This window comes from Vanacampus margaritifer, chromosome 4 (genome assembly GCF_051991255.1).
Source record: "Vanacampus margaritifer isolate UIUO_Vmar chromosome 4, RoL_Vmar_1.0, whole genome shotgun sequence".
In the NCBI taxonomy this organism is placed as follows: domain Eukaryota; kingdom Metazoa; phylum Chordata; class Actinopteri; order Syngnathiformes; family Syngnathidae; genus Vanacampus; species Vanacampus margaritifer.
Window position 1 is genome coordinate 11,669,080 of NC_135435.1, and position 8,543 is coordinate 11,677,622.

At 37.2% G+C, this 8,543-nt stretch overlaps 1 non-coding gene across 1 annotated transcript; it reads right to left on the bottom strand.

Moving 5' to 3' along the window:
* Nucleotides 1–6,117: 6,117 nt before the first annotated feature.
* On the bottom strand, nucleotides 6,118–6,275 carry LOC144051133 (U1 spliceosomal RNA). Its single transcript, XR_013294009.1, has one exon. It is a non-coding gene; the product is annotated as a U1 spliceosomal RNA (small nuclear RNA).
* Nucleotides 6,276–8,543: the final 2,268 nt, after the last annotated feature.

Here is an 8,543-nt window from a genome sequence, read left to right on the forward strand (position 1 = left end):
TATCCTTTTAATGTTGTGTTTGTTGTTTTATATGTTTTGTATATTTGTCTTTACACATGTACTTTTATAACCAGTCTGTTTTTTTATATACATGTTAGAAATAAAAAAGGTAGATAAAGTTACCATTCGATTTATCTGAGACGAGTGCATGGTTGACTCTTTCTTTCTTTCACGTAAACCAATTTTGTGCAGCTCTCACATGAACATGAAAATCAATGCATGCAGTATGTATTTTACTTTTACAACTACATGTGAATATTTTAGTGTGCTGCTGCATGCATGATTCCACAGTCAGTTTTGCTTGCCACCAGCAACAAGAGAAAGTGTTAAACCCATTCCTTTGCCTTGTGGGTGTTGTTTGTGAAGGGACTTCTTCAAAGAGTGAGGAGAGATAGATTCTGATGTGGCTATCTTCAGAATGTATCACGCTCCCCTTATGTATTATCCACAAACCACTATGCAGCAAAATTCGGTGGATTCTTTTGCTCAACCTACGCCGCATAAAATTCAGGGGAATAATGAATCACTTTTTTCAGTGGCAAGTCCAGATTCCCAGTAATGTTATTTCTGCTCACGGTGCAAAATATTTCCTTTATATTACAGTTTAACATGTAAGGTGGTTGTTTCTCTGCTTCACAGTCAATGACGCCAAAGCTGTAATTTACAAGAACCAGGCCAGTATGCTATTACCAACAATTTCTTATGAACAAATATTACAGCATAGGCCTAGAACAAATCTCAGGCCTCGGTAATGTCTAATCAGATTACATACTGCACAAAATATGACTTATTGTTACTACACAATGGAATTCATTTTGATTATGTCTGTAGTGTCTAGTCGTCATCGCACTCTGTTTATCGTGCTCTCTTCCATCAAGTTTTTCCCAAACCAGAAGCCATTGGCTGAACAGCAAGGCGCCCTCCCTGCCCAGTGCACACAATTATGTCTTCAAGTCAGGAGAGCAGCAGGTTCACAAAAATCAAGAGCGTCCTTGCAGAGAGTCATCAAAAAGACTATGCACAAATACGGTACATGCAGCGCATCGAGGATGACTCTTACAGCAAAAATTTCAGTAATGTGGAAATGAATCAAAACACTCACCGGATACATATTTGTCAGACTCTTCAGACAGCATCTTGTAACTTTGCTTGTTTTGACCCATAAATCAATGTGAGTGAGATGAATCGTTGACTTTTGCTACTGCAGTCTGTAACACAAATTTGCCTTAATTCAGACACTATCACTCTTGTGCCCAGAAAAAGCTCCAACTTCCACCATCACAAAATATTTAGAAAGGCTCACAGTTCAGCTCTGCATTTAATATTGCTATATCACAGTTGAGCCTTGGCAGCTTAATGTGCATCTGGAGACCACATCTGTCACGCTGTCTGTAGTATTAGAGCTGATTATGGTATTTTCCTCAAAAAGGGCAATACGTATTTGTATTGTCTTGTTTTTTTCCTGTTATTATGTTGTGTCTTTGCATGTTCTGAGTTTGAGCTCCTAACTTTAGAACTACTTGGTCACTGTGCTGGCAACACAAAGACATGATGAATTAAAAAAAATAAAAATTTAAAAAATTAAAAAATATGTCGCTTCCCGATTTCAAAGAATGTTAAGTAAATGAGTTAACACTCAAAAAAATTATTTAATATATTTGTGTCAACACAACTATATTAACAGTAGCAACAGTAATTAATATTTGGGCAACTCAATATGGTGATGATTAACTAATACAATGCAACCGTGTGGAACCAACTGACAAAAAATCCCTAAAACATCTCATTTAAAGTCCCAGTTTCATTTTTGAATGTATTATTATTAGGGGTGTCAAAATTTGTGTGATAGCTTTGAATTAATAAAAAATTTCTTTAACGCCACTCTTTTTCTTTTTTTTTTACACGCGGTTAATTATTATTTGGAAAGCCTGGAATGGGTGAATTCCAGTCACAACAAAGCAGACGCGTCCACGTCAAAATTTTTGCAGTAATGAAGTTAATAATAATGCATATATTTGTGGAGACTGGGGTCAAGTTGTATTTTACAATTTTAAAGATGTGCAGAATTTCACAAGTTACTTCATGTTAAAGATTAGATAGCTCTTATGATATGATGAAAAGAAAAATGCATGAGCTGTCACCAACATCTTACAAATGCAATTATACCATCTAGTGGCAGATAAATTACCTCAACGCAAATCAATATCACACTTGTTTTTTTACAGTACGGTACATCTGTTTAATTTTAACTAAATTTTATAAATTATTATGAAATTATATGACTAAAAGATGCAGCCATATTTCTATTAGTTTAACATTTTTTCCATTTTTATGATGAGTATGAAAACTTAGGAAAAAATTAAAGTACATTTTATTGTACATTAAGAACAGATACAAAATTTGCGATTCATTGTGAGTTAACTATTGAAGTCATGCGATAATTACAATTTTAAAAAATTTATCACCTGACATCCCTAATTATTATTATTATTATTATTATTATTGTTATTATTATTGTTATTATTATTATTATTAATTATTTATTTTTATATTATTATTATTATTTGTGTGTAAGGTACTATGACAAATGTGTTACCCCATGTTTGGACTATGGCTACGTTCACACTGCAGGGCGTGATGCCCAATTCGGTTTTTTTTGTTAAATCCGATCTTTTTATGTACCGTTCATATTACAAAAGCAAATGCGACATCTAATGTGAACGCAACACGCCTGTGATGCGACTCGCATGCGCAAAGAGCACTCGTCAAGTGACGTACACCCTAAACCACGTCGCCACGTTGCGGTGTTCACGAAAGTAAATATTGTCCCGACTTGCAACGTTTTACCGCCAGCCAAGCCACTGACGCAAGCGACTTTTCTCAGTGTCATATACAAATTTTGCTGTGCCAACGCACGCTACAAATTGGTGGACTGGTGGACTCGTTTCGCGGACGTGTTAGGAGTTCGATTCATATGTCTTGTCTGCATTCATTATGCAAATCCAGCTGTGCGAACGCCCGCGCTCCTGGTTGGCTGCAATCCTCGGCTTCCTCGTGCGTCAGTTTTGAATGTGCTGTTTACAAACAGCAACAGAATTCCATCTGACTTATTTTTTTCATCTCATGTCGCCAGAGTAGCGAGGTTGGGAGAGGTAATTTGGGGGAAATGATGGGACACTCCTCGACCTCCTCAATTCATTGAGAAGTCTACCGAAGATGACGTCGCGTCATCGCCGTTCGTGATGAACCGTCTGCAGGGCTGAACTTCATGCTTCATGTTTCAAGTGTGATTAAATTAAAGACAAGTAAAAATTTAACACTGTTACTCAAAACAGCTTTGTATATATTCAAAGACGTGACAGTAGTCTCCTTTCCAAGCACCCTCTCCCGCCAACGCTGAGCGCAAATCAGGCTTTTGATGATGTATGAATCGGAAGTGCGCGGATGAGCGTTCACAGTGCAGACGCATCGCATACATATCCAATTTATATCCACATACAAAAGAGGCCCAAAAAATTTTTGAAAAAAATCGGAATTGAGCTGCAGTTTGAACGCAGCCTAAATTCTATCACATAAAAAAGGAAAAATAAAACGGCTTTTTTTTTAGCGATGCTTTGCTCTTTCACTTGTTTCTTCAGTTCCACCCTCTGCTATTATCCTGATGAATGTACACTTTTTTCATTTTTCTGATCACTCCTCTAGTTCTGTCTCTTTGTTCACTAAGCCTTTTCGAATGAAGGGGTGGGTATCCTCAAAGCATGAATCATTAAAAAATGTGAAGAGGAAAATAGATCACTGCAGATGCACCTGCAAAAATAACAGTGCGCAGGGAGAGGAGAAAGACTAGGACTGTGGAGAGGGGGAGGGTAGATGGTTTTTCTTCCTCACATGAGAGAATGAAGGGTTCTGACTTGTTTTTAACTGTAGGGTTTTTTTTTCTGTTAATATACTGCAGAGGAGGGATGGCTCACCACACAGTTGTTGTATCCTGCTCCTGATTGGATTTTTTCCAATATGTTCTCATGCATAAGCATTGCCAAATGCCATTGTTATTCATACTGACAGAACGTATCTCCATAAAAGACATCAAAGGTTCCACTATGTGTGAGTATATAATGGGATCGTTGCAGGAGTAAATACGATTTTGGTTTTGTACACACATCCTAACCTTGAAGCAAAGTGCTTTGCATCTCTCTCGTTTCTCTCTATTACATGAAACATTCGGGCTTACTATGTGGGCATTGTCAAGTGTTCATCGGAAAACAAAGCACACTGCTAACTTGGGCATATATCTCAGGCGTAGAATCCCAAATAACCTGTTGAATGAACTAAATTCAATTATCTGAAATTTCACATTTGCATTTTTTGTGGTCTACACTAAGAATGCTTTAATGAAATATTTCTAATAAAGCTTTTCACGTGAGCATGTAACAGCTCTCCAATTTGACCTTTTGTGAGCAGAGGTTATATTAACCGTCATGAAGCCACCTTTGCCTCCAACGGTATTAAGGAGTCATCTGTGTACAGTAATTATTCCCCCCGCCTCTGTGGTGCATCAGATAATTGTTTTATGCTTAGATGTGAATTGTGTAGTCATTAGATTCAGCTGTAATTAGAACTGTGTTAAGCCCGGCTATAGTGACACAACTTGATTTTGAAGAATTCCACCATTCAGCATTAGTGCATTGACCTCATGTTCACCGCAATAATTTAAAAAGTTGAAATGGTCAAGATGGTAGATTACAGTGCATCCAATTACTGTTATTATCTTTTCTCCAAAATCATATCTGAACATTCATGGAAGTGTCTTGAATTGGAGCAACTGTAGTCTTTTTTTTTAAGCTTTAAACAGTTTAATGAATGTTTCCAATGTACTGTAGCTGAGTACAATTAGATATTTGAATATCAGAGATGGTGACTTGAAAATGAGAGTGACACACCCACAGACTTTAGACTGGAGCCACATCAAACGAATTATCATCTTCAGAGTAATGACAACTAAAAGGTCATCATGTTGTCTGCACCAAGCGTTGATTTGCTGTTTAATTTGCTTCACACATGGGAGCCAACATTAGAACGTTAGCACCTTGGTAATTGCGAACATTATAGGCCAAGGTAATGGCATAGATGTTTTTGTTGTTTTTTTGTTTGTTTGTTTTTTTAACATAAAAAGCCAACATACTGTGACCCGTGTTAATTTATTTGCCTGCAACAGGAAAAGTGATTTTATTATACGTTGTTTCATTATATATTTATTAGACAGTATTAAAACGTTATATATCTTAGGGATATTTCTTTCACTTTTTTTCAGACCGATACCAGTATCATTACTCAACTCATGAGTAGTCACTTATAGCAAGTACCGATACCACTATTGCTTTTGATACATAAAAATTCCCCCCCAAAACACAATGACAAATAATTTTATAGAAAGACCTATATATCTCAATACAGCATCCATCCATCCATCTACAGTATTTCCTTTACCGCTTATTCCTCGCAAGGGTCGCGGTGGGGCTGGAACCTATCCCAGCTGGCAGTAGGTGGGGTACACCCTGAACTGGTTGCCAGCCAATCGCAGGGCACATGCCGTTAATTTGTAATTCTTTTTGTGTAGTGACCTGGGACTCCAAACGCATGATTCAATTGAACTCAATTAAATTGAATTTAATTTAATTTGATTTAATTTAATAATCGATATAAAAAGTACAACAAATAACTTAGTATTGCAAGATATTTGCACCCACCAGTCAACATTATGAACACTTGCACAATACAATGCTATCCAATACAAGCACTATATCAAATAATCTGCCTTAATATAATGAATCACGATATCAATTTAGTTATGCACACACACTCAATTGCAGGGCACACAGACAAACAAGATTAACAACCATCCCCACTCACAAGCACACCTAGGGAGAATTTAATGTGTTCAATAAACCTGACTTGCATGTGTTTGAAATGTGGGAGGACACCAGAGCACCCGGCGAAAACACACGCAAGCACGGGGAGAACATGCAAACTCCACCCAGGAAGGCCAAAGCCCGGACTTGATCTTAGTCCACTGCACTGGGAGGCGGAGATGCTAACCAGTCATCCACCATGCCGCCTAAGGGAAGAGCGCGAACGCAGTACCCCACTATCAGAAATTAGAGATTCTCGCATTTGGAGAATTCGCAAGGGTCTATGCAGCCGCCGGTGCAATGGCTGCACCTCGCCCTGGGTCAACCACCTTCTTGATCATGGTGCCGCCCCTGCCAGGTAAGTATAGTAAGCGATAGTATAAGGTAATGAATAGCTGTGATAGTGAAACAATATCTATCAATACAGCATTTTCCCTTATTTGCATAAAATTAATGGCAATTCTCTAATCTTCTAATTAGTTTCTGACTGTAAAATGGCCTCAGGATGTCAGCCAATCCTGGTATCGGCTGCTGTCGTGAGTACAGATGCCTTGAAACATGGCCAGGTATCTGAGATTCAAACCCTGGATGTCTTCACTGTGAGGCAAACATGCTACCAAATAATACACTGCAAAAAGGACAGTAGAACATTTAAGAACAAATATAATGAAATAAGAAAATTATTACTTCAAATAAGCAAAATTATCTGCCAATAGAACAAGAAAATTGTATTTAAATTTAACTGTAAGATTTAAAAAAATAAAATAAGAAAATAATACTAGTCCCATATCAACCACTGCAGTCTTGAAAAAAGTATTTTTAGACTAAAAACAAGTAATATTGGCTTTTTTTCAAGCTGTAATAAATAGAACTATTTTTCTAAAAAAGTATTTATTTATGTTTGGCTAACTTTGCCTCAGTGTCAAGCAGGGAGGTAACAGATCCCCTTTCTATTGTCTTTGGTATGAGCCAACAAGGGATTGAATCCACAACCTCCAAATATGAAAGTGAACAGTCTACCACTAGACCACTCAGCTGGTACTGGAAAGGGGGAAATGAGCTTAGTAAATATAACAAAACGAACCACTTGAGATTGCTCTTTTTTCATAATTGTATTTTTTCCATTTATCTTTTTACTAGATAATGCAAAATCTTAAAACAAGAAAATTCAACTCATGAAACCCCAGTTCAGGGCCTTTGATGTTGGTTAGTTGTCATCTTAAAATGTGGAAAATGCTTGTTTTACGCCTTAAAGTACTTAAAACCATCTGTTAACACTCAATGCCAGGACTGTTTGATCAAATAAGATAATTAAGTAATAAGTATCTTAAAATAAGCACAATGATCTTGTCTGGCAATTTCATTTTAAGTAAAAAAATAACTTGCCAAAGGAAAATAAATAAATTTTGGTATTATATCTTACTTAAGATTCCTGTTTTTGAGGTGTACTGTACACCATGCGGCCTTTTTTTTTTCTTTCATCATGTCTTGAGTTTTTCCTGAATAATAAGAAAACCTTTTAAGGTGTGCACACTCAGCAAAAGTTCCCAGGTAAGAAAGTCTCTAACGTACAACAACCCAATGAGAAGCAAGCAGAAGGAAAGGTCTTATCAGATGATGACACCAGCTTTCAAAAGTATTTAAAGTCATGAATATGCAGTACACTGGCCCTGTACTTTGTCTCTATAGGGTAATGACAAGAAGGTTACAGTTGTGATGAAACTGATAACATTTCAGTGAGCTGAGTCCTGCGTACACTCCACTTTTTGCTGACTGTTTCATCAGGTAAAATCTATTAAGTATAAGACATACAGTGTCAGCATCTTAAAGATGATCTTTTGCTTGTTTCCTTTCAACGAGGCTGAACACATTTTCTATAATAAGAAAACGGTGATGAGATGCAGTGTTAATGCAATTGCATCAACTTTTGTTTCTTCAGACAATTGAATTGCTACTCAGTAAGTTCTAAATAAAGTCCATGTTCATTTCAGACATGTTCTTGTGTGTTTATTTTTGTGTGACAGCTCCGTGAAACCTAATTCTTATGCAGGGGACTTGATGAACCATTTTCTTTTGGAACAGTTTAGTCCGTGCCATGCTTAGCCAGTCAGTCCTATCACAGGAAAATGTGTCTGAGGTCATTTAGCTGGGTCTCATCTCCCTCTTGGTACTTATGATCTTGTCGCAAGAGAGCCGTGCGTCTATCGATTGTCGTAAAAATGGCCTCCAGACTCGAACGTGGCGCTGAACCAGCAGCACATATCACTGCTTTGTATTGATCGCATTTCCTGCTCTACACAACCTTTCAATGCTTGTTTATTCAGAGTCTCTAGTGTGTTGACAGAGGACAGCAGTAACTGGTCGGACGCACTTGATGAGCATGTAAAACCTGATTGCGAGAATCCACAAGTCCCTTGGGTGATTCAATGCTATTCATTCACTGATGATTTAGCAGGAAGGGATTGTAAACATGATGCAAAAAAAAAAATGTTTGTGCAAAGGCTATTAAATCTAAAGTAAACGATGTGCTGGTGCATCACAGTCAAACATGTATTTGCTGATGTGTTTAACACATACAAAGTAAATTTAGACTATATTTTACTCTAAAAAGAGTCTATTTAGTCCCACTCCAGA